Below are 19,310 nucleotides of genomic sequence, written 5' to 3' on the forward strand. Positions count from 1 at the left end.
AAATCGTTCTGGTTTGATCTTTTGGTCCCAGTGTTGACTACAACCGCAGCTGAGGCACACACCATCGGCCGTGAGTGAAAGTACCCAGGGACCCCCTTAGGTGGGGCGTTGGAGGAATCAGGAAGTCTCTCCTGCTAGAGGGGGAGGGAGAAGGGAGTGCAGGTGGCCAAGGAGAGAGGAGGGCCTGTCACTGTCCTCCTAGGGGCATCTGGGGCAGGGCTGGGGTGTGTGCTGTGTCTCTTGTCTGCGTGCCTTCTCCTCCTGCATGCGCACAAGTCCCTTGACCCCAGGCTCGGCACCGTGGCTCAACCCACAGAGGCGAGGGTGAGGGGCAGGCCTTGGGGTCAGCAGGGCAGCCTTCTCTAAATCCGGTAGGAAGCCACGGGACACAGGCGTGAGCAGATTGATATTCTAAACTTCACTGAGGCTGCCGCAGGGGAAGCGGGGAGCCCTCGGGCGCAAGGGGACGGTGGCGACTGGCCAAGACTGGCCGCAGTGGAATGAGCATCCCGTCTGGATTAGAGATACATCCAGAGGTTCAGCTGGAAGGGCGTGCGATGAGAACGAAGAATGAAGAGTGACACACTTTCCTGGCTAGAAACTGGGGACAATGGTGCACTGACAGAGGCGGGAGGATGATGGGGACAGGCTAGAGTGGGCATCAAGTTCTGAATAGGGGTAGAAATCTAAATGCATTTTTCTTGGGGCAGATAAAGGGTTAAGGCACCAGGCATCTTTGGGCTAGTGGCACTGGCTTGGGATCAAGGACAAATAACATCTCTTTGATCTGCCTTCCTAAGTTCTGACCTCTAACCTTGGGGTTACTTCATAGCCCAGAATAATTGCTGGGGCTCCGGTGATCATGCCTCCATCTCAGGCAGAAAGTAAAAAGAAATGGTTTCAAAGGGCTTTCACCAGCTCTGAACTCTGTTTTTTTTTTTTTTTGTTTTTTTTTTTTAAGAGAGAGCGAGAGGGGGAGAGAGAGAAAGAGAGAGAATTTTTTTTTTTTTATATTTATTTTTTAGTTTTCGGTGGACACAACATCTTTGTTTGTATGTGGTGCTGAGGATCGAACCCGGGCTGCACGCATGCCAGGCGAGCGCGCTACCGCTTGAGCCACATCCCCAGCCTTGTTTTGTTTTTGAACGTTTGTCTTTGAGGATTAAACCCAGTACTTCAAGCATACTAGGCAAGTGCTCTAAATCACTTGGCTCTTAATGATCTTTCAGCAAAGACCCTCTCCAGCTCCTAGATCTCATTGGTTGGAATGCAGTCACGTGCCACACCAGGCAGCAAGGGACCCTGTGATGTGTTGTCTTCCGGCAGACCCTTTTCTGCACAACTGATTTCAGGGGTCACTGGAAGGGACGACAGGAGCCACAGAATGGGAGTGGCCACCGTCTGTGCTGCGCTCTCTTCTTGCTATTCTCTCCCTGGCTCACCCTCTCCCGGCCCCTCTGGGTGGCACTCACAGTTGGACCTCGCCCTCACGCCCAGCCTCCCCCTGCCTCCGCGCCGTGGTCCTTGTATTCTGGCTCCAGACAGTTTCCATTCCTAGTGGAAGTCACATCATGGTGACTCCGTGTCCCGTCCCCTCTGCTGGGTTCTGGCAGTGCCTTCTAGAACAGTATGTGATCCTGGGGAGAGTTAGGGATATTAGAAAGGCAGCTCTGTTCATGGCTGGGCCATTTCCACTGCTGTCCTAAGAGGCTCCCCTGTGGTTTTCCTGGGGTTCCGAGAGGTCAGGGTGCACAGAACTGGGCCACCACCTCTGGGAGAGGGGACTGCTGGCCACATGGTCCCAGGAGAGAGAGAAGTTAATACAACTTGGCAGCAGATAAAGGAGGCTTCCCTTCCTTCACCCCTCCCTCTCTCCCTTCCTTCTTCCCTCCCCTCCTTCCTCCCTCCCTTCCTTCCTCCCTTCCCTCTTTCCTTCCTTCCTTCCTCTCTCCCTCCCTCCCTCCCTCCCTCCCTCCCTCCCTCCTTCCCTCCTTCCCTCCTTCCTTCCTTCCTTCCCTCCCTCCCTCCCTCTCCCTCCCTCCCTCCCTCCTTCCCTCCTTCCCTCCTTCCCTCCTTCCCTCCTTCCTTCCTTCCTTCCTCCCTCCCTCCCTCTCCCTCCCTCCCTCCCTCCTTCCCTCCTTCCCTCCTTCCCTCCTTCCTTCCCTCCCTCCCTCCCTCCCTCCCTCCTCCTCCTTCTTTGTGTGTGTGTGTTACACGGGGATTGAACCCAGGCCCTTGCGTGTGTGTGAGGCAAACGCTCCATCACTGAGTTGCATTCCCAGCCCTGGAGAAGTATAAAATGTGATGAGTACCTTTTTATTTTATTTCTAAAATTTGTTTGTTTGTCTTCCAGTACCAGGGAGCCCAGGGGTGCTCTACCACCGAGCTACACCCCCAGACTTTTTTGAGTGAGATGGATCTCACTAAGTTGCTGAAGCTGGCCCTAAACTTGGGATCCTCCTGCCCCAGCTTCTGAGTGCTGGGGTTACAGGTGTGTGTCACTGCGCCCCGCTTTATGTGCACTTTAGGAAGAAAACAGAAAGGGATGTTTTAAAGATTGATATGGCCAAGGACAGGGACAGGATGGGGAGCCCAGGCACGGGCAGAGACCCCTTCAAGCCAGCAGCAGCCTTTCTCAGCTCTCTTTGTCCCTTGTTCCCATGTCATGGGTGAGAGGGACCAGTGGCCAAGTACCTTCCTACCAGGCACTGTGCTCAGAGATCATTTGCTTTTACAAATGGAAAAAACAAAATGAGGTTCAAATATTAAACAACCTGTGAGCATGCCCTCGACAAGGGATGGTATCTCAGCCCCCAGGAGGTCCCCCACTCCCCTTTCCACCCAGCCCCTCCCCTTCGAGAGCGCTGGGAGCTGTCTCCCAGGTCTGGTTTGCCCTGGGTGTCCGGGGGTGCAGGCTAGCTCTCCTTCGCTTTCATTGCAAAATGGAGACTGGACAAGCACTCGAGGAGTGCTGTGGCCAGGGTCCACTGGCCCGGGTGCTGCATCTCTGAATTGCCACCCGTCCCCACCTGTCCTGGCTCACGGCCGGCCTCTTGCCTCTGCATGGCACACTGACCCACTTTCTGCCTGCGAAGCCTGCCCTGCCCCATGCTGCTGGGTGCTCCCCTCGCCCGAGCTTTCCTTCACCACCCTCTGCACAGCCAGGATGAAGTGGCTGGTCACATGTCATTTTACCTTCACCGCCTGTGACCCCTCCCCCAAGTGGCTAACTCATGTAGGGGGAGCGTGGGTCTCAAGGAGGGCTGTGAGGGGGAAGGGAGGAGGGAGGTCGGGGGACAGCACCAAGGTAGGGTTCACGGGGCTGCCTGAGCCCGTGCCTTCTCTGCCAGTGCCCCTTCAGGTCCTGGGGGTGTCCCTGAGGAAGGCGCCTCTGTCTGCACCTTGCAGTGGCTGGAGAGGTGGGATGGTGTGCTCGGGGCTGCTGCCACAGGAGGCGTAGAGACCACAGATATGACTCCTCACAGCTCTGGAGGCTGGGAGTCCAAGGTCCGGACACGGGCAGGCTCAGCACCTGGGGAGACCCATTCCTGTTCATAGATGACGGCTTCTCGCTGGGTCCTCCGGTGGTGGAAGAGGCGTGAGTCTCTCTGGGTCTCTTTCCCATACAGGAAGGCTCTGCTGTCATGGCCCAATCTCCCTCTGAAGGCCTCCCTCCTGAGGCCCTTGCCCGGGGCTTGGGAGTCAACATACAAATTTGGGGGACATGGGCCTTCAGCCTAGAGCAAGTGGACAGACAGCTTGGCCCAGGTCCCACAGTGCTGGCTTCTCCCGTCTTTTGGTGGCAGCCATCACAAGAGGGGACACTGCCTCTCAATGCAGACTGCACCAGGCATGTCGGGGTCACGTTTCAAAGCCACCACACACATAATTAGATCAACAAACATCTCAAATTCACTGAGTGTCACCCAACTGTCCTAAATCTAGGTGGATGATTTGATATGAAACAGACATTTACATAAATAAATGTAAAAGAGAAGCCGCGTGGGAGACAGCTCCAGGAGCTCTGCTGTCTGCTCCAGACACGCTGGCCACGGGCCACAGGTGGTCAGGGAGCCCGGTGCCTCCTGCCCATGCCCGCAAGCCCCCACAGCCCCCTCTCTCAGGCCCTGAGCTGCTCTATTCAAGACCTGCTGTCCTACCTGGGGGTCGAGTGTGGCTACACTGCTGCCCCTGCCCTCTCCTCGCTGACCCCCAGGCCGTGGCCTTGGCCCAGCAGTGTCTGAGGTGGCCAGCATTCCTACAGCAGAAGGCTAGACCCGAGGGCCCGCCGGGAGGCTCCGTCCACCTTACACCCCGCAGTGGGAGGGAAGGAGCACAGAGATACACGGAACATCAAATGACCACCGGGCTGGGGACAGAGCCGCCTTTGTCCTCCGCCTGCCAGGGGACACCTCCCCTCAGAGGCTGGTGACACCGTGTTCCTTCAGAAGCGGGGGCCACAGATTCAGGCCTGAGGTGATCAGGTTCCCTGTTCCGAAGGGGAACAGGACGGTGAAAGTGTGGGAAAGGGGCAAACAGGACACCCAGGGCCTGGAGTGGACATGTACAGGACCCTGGGCACAGACAGCTGAGCCATCAGCCTGCGGGAGAAGAGGGTGGGTGGGCCACGCCTCCTGGTGTGGCAGGTGAAGACGCCCAGGTCCCAAGAGAGGAGTGGCCTTTCTGAGCTCACACTGCAGCCCAGGCTGCCCACATCTGGGTTGGTCCATTCCAAGGATCCTGCCCATGTCCAGCTGATGGCCCAGAGCAGGGAGGGAGGCTGGACATGAACCCTGCCCACACACGAGTGCCATTTCTGTGCCAGTACTCTGGGTTCCTCGCTCGGTCCTAACAGCACCTGACCATGGGTGGAAGCTGTCACCAGTTGGGCGGCTGCAGAGCGAGGGTGGGCTGGGCTCACCCACCTGCAGAGCTGGCATGCAGGGCGAGCAGGGATGGCGCTGGGGCCAGGAGGGTGGGGCAGCGCTGGCCTTCAACAGCCTGGCCGGTGGTGACTTGACCTGGGGCATGATGGAGCCACCCAGGGTCTTAAGCAGAGGAGTCGGAGGGTCAGGCTTGGTGTCTGGGGGAGGTTGAAGCGGGAGGAGTGTGGCGGGTGGCTGCAGCCCAGCCGGGAGGCAGTGGTCCAGGAGGCTGGGATGAGGGCTTCCCCAGCCACAGAGCTGCAAGGCCGTGTAATTCAAAACGTTTGAAGACCACGGCTCCTAGACCTCCTCTTCCAAAGCAGACCAGGGAGGAGAACTAACTGTCCAAGTCCTAGCTTTGGGGACTGTGCTTGAGTGTTCTGGGCCCATCCGTGGTGTCTGTCTGCTGTTGCCTCCCATTCAATCCCTGGTACCGCCCCCCCCCCCAAAAAAGAGGTCTATACTAACTTGGAAGACCAAGACCTCGGTTGTTTTTTTTGGGGGGGAGGGGGACACTGGGGATTGAACCTAGGGGTGCTTAACCACTGAGTCACATCCCCAGCCCTTTTTATATTTTAGTTTGAGAGAGGGTCTCCCTGAGTTGCTTAGGGTCTTGCTAAATTGCTGATGCTGGCCCTGAACTCATGATCCTCCTGCCTCAGCCTTCTGAGCTGCTGGGATTACGGGTGGGCGCCACTGCACCCAGCTAAGACCTCAGTTTTGAAGTGTCAGATAAGGAGACAGGAGGGCAAACCACTCTTTATTTTATGACATTCTTGGCCAAAGGGGCAGATTACCCTTCTTTTATGGCTTTCCTAATGTACACCTGGGCATCTCCAGCTACCCCCGGGGCCCTGAACAATCTTTTCTCCCAAACCTGAATGCCACTACACCTACACAAGGGCTGGAGGCCGTGTCGTGACATCTAGGCGGCCTCTTTGGGACATTTTTAGTGAGTGGGAGGGAGCCATGCTGCAGAAGTCAGGGTGTGGTGAGGTTAGAGCCCAGAGACTGGGTCTCACCCTGCCAAACCACGTACTCTGTGATCTCCAGAGGTCAAGGCTACTGGTCTAACCTCTCTGAGCCTCATTCCTTCACTCAGCAGTGCCTGGCGTCTTGCCGGAACTGGGATCCAGGATGAGTCAGACAGGCCCTTCGGTCCAGGCCCTCCTAGCTTCCCTGGAGAGGCAGATGAGGAAAGGCGGCAGGCAGGGTGCTCCCTTCCATCTGGGGAAGGTGGTGTAGCTGGGCCGCTGGGCCTTCAGAAGGACTCCCTGGAGGAGGTGAGGCCCAGGAGCCACATTCCTCTTCTGTTAGTTGGGGTGGTCGTAAGAGTTACAGCTTCTTGTTTCAGAGCTTAATTATATGTTAAACTGTGACTTTGTTACAAAAGTAATACATGCTCATGGTGAGAACTTGAGAAAGTAAGGAATTAAGTAAAAAAGTAAAACATCTCCTTCCTGCCCATCTCTGGAAGGACTAATTGCTGCCCACAGCCTCCCCGAGGCCTTCCAGAAACGACCTGCGTGTATGGAAACACGTGGGCAAAGCATTTAAAGCCCAGAGAAGCGGCAGTAGCTCCCACAGGTGAGCCTTCAGCAGGGCCAGGCTCCTGGCTGCCCTCGCTCTCCCCCTTGACCCTACACCTTGGACTTGAACATGTTTCTAATCCATAAGCAACTCCTCAGGAGGCTGCAGAACAGCCGGGGGTGTCTCAGGAGACGTGCACAAAGGCTCCCTGTGCCTCTGTCCCCGGGTGCCTAGCACTTCCTGCACCGCCCCACAGAAGCCTCCCTGGGCTGTGTTTTCAGAGGAGGAAACTGAGGCTGCTCAGTGACAGAGGCAGCTGGGTTGTGACGAACCCCACTGGGCTCTGGAGCCAGAAGGAGGCCACGCTGTCCTTGAGTCCTGGTTTCTGGAAGCAGCAGGATTAAATATAACCCAGGCAGGCGGCAGGCGGGGGTGGAAATCTCAGGCTCAACCAGAAAGTGCAGGCCAAAGGGCGGTCCATCCTCGCTGGCTCTGTGAGCAGTCCCCTGGGGTTCTGGCTGTGCCAGTGCTCCCTCCCACCCAGGTGCCCACGCAGGGAGAGGCCCAGTCCCCAAATGTGTCATCTGTGTGGGGGTTGGTACCTTTGACCCAGTGACTCCTCTCCTCAAAATCGGGTCATGGTAAAGGTCACGGGCTCTGGCAAGTGGAGAGATCTGTCCTGTGGCCTGCACTTGGCCCAATGGGGAATCGTGGCTCTGTGGTGTCACTCGTTGCCCTGGTGACCCTGAGCCCAGGCAAGTCACTACACCTTTTTTTCATTTTTTTAAAAATTGAGGCAAAATCACCCGCAGTGTATAATTTGGTGGCACTTGTACCTTACAACGCTGTGCACGCACCACCTCTGTGTGGTTCCAGTTCTCTCCTGGAAAGCACCGCCGCGGGATGCCCTCGCCCCACCCTCCCGCTCCCAGCCTGGCAGCTCAGCCGCGCTCCTGGGCCCAGCGCTGATCTGCTTTAACTCCTTCCTGACAAAGCTGGGGGTTCCTTCTGTTTCTCTGGATTCTCCTGCTGGGGATGCTCCTTATGAAAGGACTCAAACCCCAGGCAGAGTTTGGAGAGTGGCCTTTTTACCTGATGTTCTCAGGGTCTCCACTTGGAGCGCTTACCAGAACTTCATTCTCTCTCTGGCCAAGTACCACGGGGTCGCACGGACACCCCGTACTGCTCGCTGTTCATCTGGACCCACGCGTGGGCCTGCGCCCCCGGAGTCCGTGAAGGACTGGGGATTACAAACCCGCAGGCTGTGGCGAGCCCTGGGCCCGTGGCTGGCCGGGGTCACCGCGCCACCTGACATTTCCTGTGCTTCCTGTGTGCTGTCCCAAGCACGGGGCTGTGTCAACCCTTTTGGGACAGTGCTTCTGGTTCATTCTGGAATTCTGCCCTCGGCTTTATGGGCAGGCACCGGTGAGGTCGGTTCTGCCTACAGAAGACCGAGGCTCAGGGAGGCCAGCTGTCCTCTGGGAGGAGTGGAAGCCAGGCCAACCCGACCCCAGGCTCCAAGTGCCTCCTGGGTCCACAGTGCCAGGATGTCTGAGGAGGTCGACCCTGGGCTGGGTCCCGGGCACCTCTGCCTGCCTTCCCTGGATTCTCTCTGTCTGGTATTTCTGTAGCTGCTAGGCTTTACAATGGCCACGTTAAGTTTATAACAGAAAGAAATGGTAAACACCACCCTACAGGCTCACGCTCAACGAAAAGAGCTGAACGTGAATAAATTCCATGTGTCGCTTTATCTCAACCCTCAGAACCAGTGACCAGAAAAACACCCAGAGGGCTGGGCACCCATGTGTCCAGAGGGCTATTCCTGGTGTGCTTAAAATTGTGCAATGAAATTGCGATTAACATGTAAGTTTTCCACTTTTATTTTCATAATGAACACATAGATATTACTTTTATTCAGAAGGAAAGCAACTCTAAAGTCAAAAGGTGGACATTTCCAGCTCAGAGCCCAGGGTGTTCCTGCCCAGGGGAACAAGACAGGGGGTCTTGTTCAGAAGCTGTCAGATGGGATGTTCCTGCACCTGGGGTTTGCCCAGGGGTTGCTGGCCTGACCCCAGCCCCAGCCCAGGCTCACCAGTCAGGGCGTCCAGCGCAGCCCCTGTGGCAGGGGTATGTCAGCCTGGACCCGCCCACACCCTGCTGTGCTGCCCATCCGGCCTCTTGGCTCTGTACGGGCACTGCCCTCGGCCTGGGGCTCCTCCCTTCCAGCTCCGAGCGCCTCTTATCCTCGTGGTCCTTCAGTGGTCCTTGGGCACAAGCAGAGGGGCATTCAGAACAGCCACAGGCAGGAGGTGCTTGTCCTGCTACCCTGGGGCTTCCACACCAGGGTTTGGGTGATCCTCCCACCTCCCTGTGAGGCAGGTTTTGCCTGTCTTCATGAGAGCTGTGTTCTTGTGTTCTAGAAGGGGGCCTGATACTTAGAAAGTGCTCAATTAGATGGTCACTGCTACCATCTCTACTCTGGAAACGAGACATCTGAGGCTCAGAGAGGTTAAGCAACTTGTCTAAGTCCACACAGCTAGGAGGAGGCTTGGCCATAGACCTGTCAGATTTCACACAGTGGTCTCAGCCTCATGCCAGCCCCTGCCCCCCCGTGGGATCTGGTTCACAGTGGAGGTGGATTATCAGTGATAGGTAAAGGGCTCCAGGGGAAGAGCCGTGTGGGCCTGGTCTGCGGCACCTGACGCTCAGTGTTTGAGTTCTGGTTCTTCCATGTACCGTGTGACTTGGGCAGGTTTCCTCTGTCCTCTGAGCCCCAGGTTCCTGCCCGGCATGACTGTGGTAAGGAGTGAGTGAACCATGCCTGGCCCAGAATAGACAGGATACTTGCTGCTTAAATAACATCAAGCTTCTCCAGGGCTCAGTGAGCTTCTGGGGAGAGCCAGGTCCCGTGTGGGGAAGGCGGGGGGCCGCACACATGTAGGACAGTGCTCCAGTAGAGCCACACACCAGCCTCCAGGTACCCCCACCCTCAGCAGAGCCTGCTGGATTCTGGCTGGCAGTGTGGCCAGGCCTCCTCCCAGCCCGGGGGTAGCCATGGAGTGCCTCCCCCGCTGGACCCTCCAGAGCTCTCTCCCTCGGCCTGGCACCCCCTTGAGTCTGGGCCCCCCCATGCCCCAATGCCCTGGTGGAAAGAGATCTCCATCACCCAGGGAAACTGGAAGTTGACACCCCCCCCCAGGGCTGGGGACCTCTGCTGTAGTCAGGATGACAGGAGAAGGAAGAGGGGCCATGAAGCCCCTGAAGACACAGCAGGGGAGGCGCCTCAGGGCAACTGTGGCAGGGAGGTCCTGGAGCAAGGCCACTTGGTGGGGAGGACAGATGGGTGGGAGTTTGGGAGAGAGGGGAGAGGCTTCCCTGCCATGCAAGGAGCAGCGGGCAAAGGCAGGGCAGTGGGGAGGGCAGAGGACACTGCCTCTGACCTCACGGCCACCTCTGCTTTGGCAGGACACCAGGGCTGGGCTGACCTACCCTGGCAGCAGCTGCCAGGGAACAGGTCCGAGCAGGCGGACCTGGCAGGATGACTCAGGAGCCTGGCAACTTAGCAGAGCGGCCTAAGGGGCCTAAGGGGCCAGCTGGACCCGGCCTTTCTGGCAGTGTCCCCCCTGGCCTGACCCCTGGGCCACACTCAAGCTTGGAGACCCGTTAGAGGCCTACCAGGCAGCAGGCCGAGGCGCAGAGCTGGGTGGAGCCCTGTTCCTACCCAGGAGCTAGGCCAGCCTCTGTGGCTGGACACGCCCCTGCGCGTGAGGCAGGACCTGGCCCTGGGCTTCAGTGTCCCCATCTTACAGAGCCCTGCTGAGATAGTGCAGGTGAAAATCACGTAGGCTGTGCGGCTCCTCCTGAAGGACGTGCTGTGCTGACTGTTATTGTCATGGCTTCATACAGGGCTGGCAGGGGGGGTGACGGCACCATCTGGTGGGAGAAGCCGGAGACTGGGACCCCAGCTCTGCTCCTGGGGAGCCGCGGATCGGTGCAAAGCCCTCCTCTGGCCCTCAGGTTCCGCATCTGTCAATATCTAGGGGCGGGGAGTCCTTGGGCTCTGTGGTAGGGGTGGCCAGCCTCAGGGGAAGTCAAGGTCACCTGGGAGGCCTGGACCTCACTGGTTCTTCTCCAAAACCACAGACAACGTTCTCCTGATGCCATCCTGGCCTGGCTGACCCGGCCCTCAAACGCCCCTGAGGCTGGAGGGCCTCACCTGTGCATGACCTCCACGGGTACAGGGCATTTCGCCTGAAAGGGCAGCCCTTCCCTCTTACAGCAGCACTGGGACCACAGCAGGCCGGGAGGCAGAGGCCAACCCCGGGGGCACTGCTGGGACAGCCCAAGCAGGTAAGGCCTGGGGCTGGAGGGGCAGGAGGCCACCAAGCTCTCCCCAGGAGGCAGGGCCTCCCTTCTGCCCCTCCTGCTGCCTCCTGGGTGCAGATTCTTTGCTGGCCCTGTGCCCAGCCCAGGCCTGGGTGCCACAGGTGCCCATGAGGGGCGTGGGGTAGATGACATAAGGTGGAGAATATTCTAATATCTTTACATCAGGGAAAGAACTTGACTCTGGGAGACAATGAAGCCGAGCCTCTCAGGGGTAATGGAGGGTGAGGGGACCTTTGGTGCTTAATGGTGGACAGACCCCTTGGCTCCTGTGGCTCAGGTCTCCCCAACCCCCGCCTCCTCATCAGAGCTGGGTGGGGTTCTCCCCAGCCTGGGCAACACAAGGACAGGGCAGTCTCCACCCAAGACGTGCCGTGCAGTGTGGCCTCAGACCAGGCACTGACCCTCCCTGGCCTTGGTTTCCCCATCTGTGCAGTCTGCCAGAAGTCATCCCCAGGAGGCAGGGTGTGCACCTCGAGGCTGTTATAGGCCTGGCTCCCCGGAGCCCCAGGGTCTGCGCGGAGGCCGTTCTCCCTCAAGCTCCTGGTGCCTGGTGCAGCCGTGCGGGCAGGCGGCCCCGCTCCAATCAGCACCCTGTCTCCACATTGTCTGCAGCTCTGTCTGCCTGGATGGGCTCAGTAAGGCCCCACAAAGTGGAGTGACAGCGCACCATGTCAGAGAGAGGGACAGGCTTCCCAAAGGCCCTTCTGACCCACGCAGGGTCCTGGGGAGGGAAGGCGGTGGCTGCTGGGCCAGCCCTCCCCCGAGAGGGAGTATGAGAGGTGGACAGAGGAGGTGTGGGTGAGAGACAGGAAAGGGCCACAGAGACTAAGAAAGGGATAAGTCCAGGATGGTGGGAGGAAAGAGGCAGAGAAAGAGCACAAAGACAGGCCATGTCATGGAGACAAGCTAGGCAGAGCAGCTCGACTGGACACCCAGGCACCTGGTCTGGGCCACCACCATAACACACAGAATCCTGGGCGATGACAGAGCTGGAGAGGGAGGTGGCTGCTGGGAAGGCCTGTCCAGGCTCCCAGCTCCTCCCAGTGGGCCAACCCCCACACGCCCTCTCACTCACTGGCCTTCACACACACGCCCACCCTCCAGCCCGCCTCCCCATGCACACGCCCTCATGAGCACGGAGCGTTGTTGACAGGACTGAGCCCCTGCACCCTTGACCATCCCAGGCTGCATGCGGGAGCAGGCAGCAGGGTGTGGGTGTTTGGGGGTTTAGATGTCGTATCCCCCAAAAGCTCACGTGTGCCAACACTCACACAGGGGGACCAGGTCCCACGCTCACATTCAGCAGCACACGTGCACTGCGTGAGCCCAGGTCCAACCAGGTGCAGGGGCAAGTGCGGACCCAGGCCCACAAAGGCACAGTTGGGGCCCTGGTCCCTCAAGGGTTCATTGGTCCTGAGCTGACAAATGGCGGACAGACCCCTTGGTTCCTCCTCATCGGGAGCTGGGTGGGGCTCTCCTCAGCCTGGGCAACTATGTGTGGTACAGTCCCGGAACATTCTGGAGCTTTGGTGGGAGCGGATTCTCCCACAGAGGCTGCAGTTTACACTCCAGAGTTCACTCCTCCCACTACCTGGACATCCACCAGTCTTGGAGACCCCCCACCTCCTCCCTCAGGGTTTCTAAGTCCACAGGGTTTCTAAGTCCTGCTTCTGTGCCATCCTGCTGGTCCCTGTTGCCCCTGCTGTGACACTCAGCTTCCAGTTCAGGTTGCACACCAAAATTTCACTTCCAGCTAGCGTGGGGGACAGAGCAGGACTTTGGGTACTGGGGAGGGACAAAGGCTGCAAGGGCCCCACAGGGTGATGGCCACACAACTTCAAAGGGAAAGAGTGTCTATGACCTGAAGACGTTGTTCAGAAGTGGACAAACTTCAGAGTCCCCAGGTACGGCCAGAGCCAGGATCTGCTTCTCGGTGCCTGGGTTCTGCTAAATTCAGGAAAACTGGAGGGGCCAGAGGTTGAAACAGGAGGGGTCAGCTCACACAGAACGTTCTGCCCCAGGTGGAAGCTGAAATGAGCGCTGCTTGCATTTTGGTCAACCCACCTCTGTGAAAATGGATCTGTGACAGATACAGAATCCAAGGCAGCAGAGCAAGGTCAGTGTGTGCTGTCCGCTGGTTGTGCTTCTGGGGAGACCACTTGGGCCGGCATGCACACAGAACAAAACTCAGTGTTCTCCTATTTGCACAGTCTCACGCCTCTATTTGACATTGAATTGTAATTGAGAGATAATTCATATCATGTAAAATGTGTCACTTTGAAGTATACAATCCACACATTTTAGGACATTCACAGTGCTGTGTGACTTCACCATAACCTGATTCATCAACCTCAAAATAAACCTCACAACCCATAGTGGTTGCTCCCCATCTCTCCCTCCTCCCAGTCCCTGACACCCACTGTTCCGGTTTGCACCTTGAATGTTTCCAAAGGCCCAAGTGTTGAAGGTTCGATCCCCAAAGTGGTGTTACTGGGAGGCGGGGGAAGTTTAAGAGGTGGGGCCTAGTGAGAGGAAGTCAGGGCATTGGGTGTGCCCTCGAGGGGACATTGGGACCAGGAGGTGAGCAGAATTCCTCGCCTCGCCGTGCTTCCACCATGATGTTCTGCCTCACCACAGCTCCAAGCAACAGGGTCACACGACTGAGTACCGAACCTCTGAAATTGGGAGTCAAAGTCAATCTTTCCTCCTTATAAGTTAATTTTCCCAGTTATTTTGTCACAGTGACAGAAAGCTGACATAAACACCAATCTGCTTTCTTTTCCTCTAGATTTGACTGAACATTTTACATACGTGGAGTCACACCGCACGTGGGTCCGTCTCCTTTCACGTAATGTGATGCTTTTAGGTTCATTCTGATTTCGTAATTCTCAGTCCTTCCTTTTTACTTCATTCCACTGTGAGGGTGGACCCCACTTCAGTTGCCCACTCATTAGGCAATGGATTTGGGGGTGTTTCAAATGAACGTTTCAGATACACTCTTTACAAAATCGTTTGGGGGAACGTCAGGATGCTATTCACAGCTTTTTGTTACTTTCCCTACTCTGAGATGAAGTCCTATGACTAATTTATTTTTTCTTTTGAGAAATGGTGATAACCCTAGATGAAAGGTCTCAGCAAGATGTCTCTGGTAAAGAGAAAAAGAGCTGGGGATCCCCACAGCCTTTCCTCCCCACTGGCCCAGCAGCCAGGGGGCTTGTTAGCAGCCAAGGCAGCCCCTTCGCGTTCCCCTGGGGTTGTGGCTCAGCGCTAGAGCGCATGCCTAGCCTGTGCGAAGCCGAGGTGTTTTCAGGACTCTGCATCTAGGTGGAGACGTGGCAGTCTAGGCTTGTGGAAAATGGACACTCTGTGCATATCCTGTTCCAGCTCCTCTTCCTCCGTGTGTCTCTGCACAGGGGAGATAAAGAGAGGCGGTCTAGGCTGGAGGGCCCGTTCTCCATGAGAGGCTGACAGAGTCCCTGGACACCTCCCCAGATGTTCACCGTCTCGCCTGTGTGACTCAAATTAACAAGAGAGGGCCGCTGTCAATCATGGACTGCTGCGCTCAGCCAAGTTCAGGTCCTAGTCATCTGGAAACAGGGGTGACCGCTAGAATGGTGCAAGGTGACAAGGAAAAGGCCCAATTCAGTGGATTAATAATGACAAGCAGGGCACTGAGTTCCACTTAGAGAGAAGCAAGAAGTTCCAGTGTGTTTCTGTTCCGTAGAGCATGATGATGGATGTAAATTTCAAAGAACTAGGAGAAAGGATTTTGAAAGTTTTCACCATATGGAAATGATAAATGTTTCAGGAAACAGATGTATTTGGCCTGATTTGAACATTGCACAATGTAGATGTGTATCAAAACAGTATATATTGCCTCATTACTATGTATGATTTTTGTGTTTTTATGTAACTGCTAAAAATACTCATAGTTAAAAATTTGCAGACTCATAGAATTATTACAATGGTAATCTGATAATACAAGCCAAAATGTTGAACATAAAGAAAAAAAGTACCTTTCTTCTCAGCCTAACACAAATATTTATTCCACATTTTGATACACTTTCAATTTGTCTAAGTATTTTTTAAAAACCCTGTTTTTCATCATCTTAGGAGTTGTATGGACTCATACAGTAAAAATGTAAGTAAAAAGAGATAAGGGGATCTGGGTGCAGTGGCGCACACCTGTGATCCCAGTGGCTCTGGAGGCTGAGGCAGGAAGATTGAGAGTTCAAAGCCAGCCTCAGCAACTTAATGAGGCCCTAAGCAACTCAGTGAGACCTTGTATCTAAACAAAATATGAAAAAGGGTTGGGGATGTGTCTCACTGGTTCAGGGCTGCTGGGCTCAATCCCTGGTACAAGAAAGGGGGGGGGGGAGAGAGGAAGAGAAAGAGGGGTTTCCTTCCAGCATTCATGTCCCAGTGATTGTATTTTCATAATTGTGTCGTATACATTACTATAGCAATTTGCATACACAGTTTCATAGTCTTCTTTTTCACCAAAAATCATGGACTTGCTTTTTTCATTCTGCTAAAAGTATCTGAAGGCAATCATTGTTGCACCTCTTTAGTGGAGTTAAAACACTGCATGAGGGTTGGGATTGTGTAGAGCGCTCGCCCTGGGTTTGATCCTCAGCACCACATTAAAAAAATAAATAAAATTAAGGTTTTGTGCTCCCTCTGGTGTGCTCATACTACTGTGCAGTTCTGACGTGATTCTCCCTGCTCAGTGACAGGTGAGCAATGCCTGGGTCGCGTGTGCAATCCCCTGCGGCACCTCCTCTGCTGTTATAAATGATGCCAGGGAAGGCTTCCTTGGGACAGGTTCTTACAAACAGGTTTACTTTTTGGTTGAAAGAGAAAAAAACCATCCTAAAATTTTCATGGGATTGTCAGGGACTCTAAATAGTGAAAACAATCTTGAAAAAGAACAAAGCTGGAGGCCTCACCTTCCTGAGCTGGAGTCTCACCGCGGTCACATCACAGTGCGGTAGTGGCATCAAAGCACTGAGACATCAGTGGGAGAGAATGGATGGCCTCTGCTGCCAAGAGAAGTTCCATGACACACGGAGACCATTTGATGTGGAAGGGAGAGGCCTTGTGAAAACCCGACAGCCACATGCGAAGGACCGAGACTGGACCCTCACCCACTGTTACAAGCAGAATTGCTCAAGATGGACCCAAGACCTAAATGTAAGAGCTGGAACTATAAAAACTATAAAACCTGTAGAAAACACAAGGAAAGCATCTGGTATTGGGTTTGGCAATGGTTTCTTGGATAAGACAGATAAACAGAACTACATCCAACTTAAAAGCTCTTGGACATCAAAGGACACAATCAACAGGGTGAAAGGCGACCACAGGATGGCGAAACTGTCTGAAAACCACATATCTGATAAGAGATTGACATCTGGACCATGTAAAGGATTCCTGCAACTCCAGAACAAGCAAACAAAAAACAAGAAAACAAACAACACTAATGACTCAGTCTTTTAAAGTGTACAAAGGACTTGAACAGACAGCTCTCCAAAGCCGTACAGATGGCCAGTAAGCACAGGAGAAGGCGCTCAGCACCACTATCATTACGGAAATGCAAGCCCAAACCACAAGGCGAGAGTGCTTCACAGGCATTAGGACTGCTCGGGTAGAAAGCAGCAGAGGAAACGCCCGAGGAAACGCCCGCACGGCTGGAGACAAAAGTTGACACTGTGGCACTGCCAGTGGCCCCAACGTGCGCAGCCACTGCGCGCCACAGTACTGAACGCAGAATTGTCGCACAATCCAGCAATTCCGCTTCTGGGTATATACCTCAAAGAACTGAAAGAAGGGACTCACAGAGATCCATCTATCTGGACAGCCACACTCACAGCAGCCGTCTTCACAGAGCCCCGGGTGAAGACAGCCCCCACGTCCCCCAGCAGCTTAATGCATGAATACAATGTAGGGTGTCCACATGCTAGAATGTGACTGTCTGGAAGAGAAGGAGAGAGCCCAAAGACATGCCAAGGGAAGCCTGTCAGTCGCTAAAGGACAACTCTTGTGCGGTCCCACCCACCCGAGGTCCCTAGAGTCCTTACATTCTTAGAGAAAGAAAACGCAATGGGGGGAGTCGGGCTTGGGGGTGGGAATGGCAGTGGGTGTTTAATAGAAAAGTTTTAGCTGGGAACCTTCTGGAGGTGGCTGTACAACTATGTGAAAGCATTAGTGCAAGGGTGATATTTGTGTTTGTGTCTGTGAATTGGACACTCACAGGCATGAGCTCCAGGGACGTGGGGCTGGGGATTGATTGGCATGCACCACTGAGCTACACGCCCAGCCCCATGATCCCTGTTTCCTGACACTCTTCCCCAGACGTGCGCAGGACATCTCTTCTACAGAAAATCCCTTTTTTTTTTTTAATTTTTTTTTAGTTGTAGATGGACACAATATCGTTATTTTTGTTTATTTTTTTATGTGGCGCTAAGGATTGAACCCAGTACCTCATGCTTGCAAGGCAAGCGCTCTACCGCTGGCTACAACCCCAGCCCTGCAGAAAACCTTCTGATCATGCTGCTGAAACAGTGTCCTCCCCCAACCCTCATGACCCCAGGTCTGACGTCTGCTCCCTCCATAAGCAGGCATCCTGCTCCGGGTCTCACTTTTCCTTGGGGCACACAACAATGTCTGGTATACAGTAGGAGCTTGGGATGCATATCTGAGGAGTGAGTGCATCCTGTGAAGCAAGTATTCTTCCAATGAGGTCACGTAACTTCCCCAAGCGCACACAGCCAGAAGAGACAGGGCTGGGATTGGAACCAGGCCTTCTCCTGGGGTCAGGTCTCTCTGCTCCATGAAGCTTGGAGCCTGCAGCATGAGAGGGGTGATGTTTGTATTTGTTTTTGTGACACTGACAGATGCTCACAGGCATGAGCTCCAGGGGAGTGTGCTGGGGATTGATTAGTAGGTTTGCACTGTCATTGGAGGCTCATGGAGTGTGAGGTCCCTTCCCCACTCTCTCTTATTGAGTGTGTGCTCCTCCTTTAAGCACCTGGCCTATTCCAAGCCAAGGAGCACCCTCCCTTCTCCAGGTGAACTAATATCTCCTATCAAGTCCTACTAGAGTTTCTGTCACTCCAAACTGTGGATGAATAGAAAAGTCCAGGACAGACCAGCCCAGATTTGAGTGTGGCCTTCCCAGGAGCTGGTGGTGAGACCCTGGGCACATCCCTTGACTTCCCCGAGCTTCACCTCTCCCACCTGGGTGGTGGAGACCATGATACCCCCACCCCGTCTGTGCCTAACCCTCATTGTGACATCCAGCCTGGACTTGCACACCTCCAGCCAGGCGGCCCTCTACTTCCCAAGGGACATGCATGGTGATTAGTGACCTCTCACCGGTGCTTGGATGCCGGCCCAGCCTGGAGGAGGAATTCCTTTGGCCCTTCTGAAATGGAAAGCAGGAGAATTGCATTTCACAATCTTGAACCAGTCAAAGCAGCTTGTTTTCTCCCCAAACCCTGAGAGAGCCCTCTTGTTTTGAAAGACAAATTCAAAGGCAGATTCCTCACTGCAGAGTTATCTGTCTTCTTATCTGCCTGGAGCAGAAGTGGCTTTGGAATACCCAAACAGAGAGGACCTCTGGTTAGCTCAGATAAACGTCAAGCCCGCACCCAAAGAAAGCTCCGAAACCCACCTGGGGCGGGGAGATGTGTCGGCTTCAGGCCTGCCGACTGCTGTGAAGATGAAAATTATTTTCTTCCCCAAACAAGTTGGATTGTTCTTGTGAGTCCCAGCCAGGTGGCCAAAAGATGCCACAAGGGGTACTCTGGCAGAGACTCACACAACCCAGTTTGGCTTTTAAAATTATTTGCAGAGCTCTGCAAATGAGGCAGGTTTTTCTTTTTTTTCTTCTTTACCCTAATGTCGTTCTATTTTTTTCTTAAACTTTTTTCATGTTACAAACATCACAGGTATTTATTGTCACCTGGAAAATGTAGTAAAAAAATAAAGAACATCAAAATTACCCTTAATTCTGTCCCCCAGAAACAATCTAATATTTTGATGCATTTCCTTTCTCCCCCATCCCCTTGATAAAAAGAACACCAGCGTCCCTTCTACCACCACCTCTGGAGGAGCTCACAGTCTAGAAAGGAAACAGAAAATAGAAACATAAACAGGTTGTCCCTGGTTTCCCTTTTACAAACCATATGGCAGGGATGTAAGCCGAGTGTCTGAGCGAGCACACTGAGCCTGTTAGGAGAACTCTTTATTTGTTTATTTATTTATTTTCTTATGTGGTGCTAAGGTTTGAACCCAGTGCCCCACCCATGCCAGGCGAGTGCTGTACCACTGAGCCACAGCCTCAGCCTAGGAGAACTCTTTAAAAGTGGAATTTAGGAGACAGTTTTCCCTATTGCATTAAAAAAAAAAAAAAAACAACCTGTGGTGGTGATCCTCTTTATGCAGTGTGTATTAAGATGATGCTGAGAC

The 19,310-nt window shown here is 54.5% G+C and overlaps 1 long non-coding RNA gene across 2 annotated transcripts; it reads left to right on the forward strand.

Moving 5' to 3' along the window:
* The first annotated feature begins 10,370 nt into the window (after positions 1-10,370).
* Positions 10,371-14,735, forward strand: LOC308654928. Of its 2 annotated transcripts, XR_014023346.1 has the most exons (4): positions 10,371-10,472; positions 10,599-10,805; positions 12,863-12,957; positions 13,630-14,735. It is a non-coding gene; the product is annotated as an uncharacterized lncRNA (long non-coding RNA). The 2 variants fall into 2 exon arrangements; XR_014023347.1 differs by having other exon boundaries at positions 10,402-10,805.
* Positions 14,736-19,310: the final 4,575 nt, after the last annotated feature.

This window comes from Spermophilus citellus (assembly GCF_964194105.1).
Source record: "Spermophilus citellus genome assembly, chromosome: 8".
In the NCBI taxonomy this organism is placed as follows: domain Eukaryota; kingdom Metazoa; phylum Chordata; class Mammalia; order Rodentia; family Sciuridae; genus Spermophilus; species Spermophilus citellus.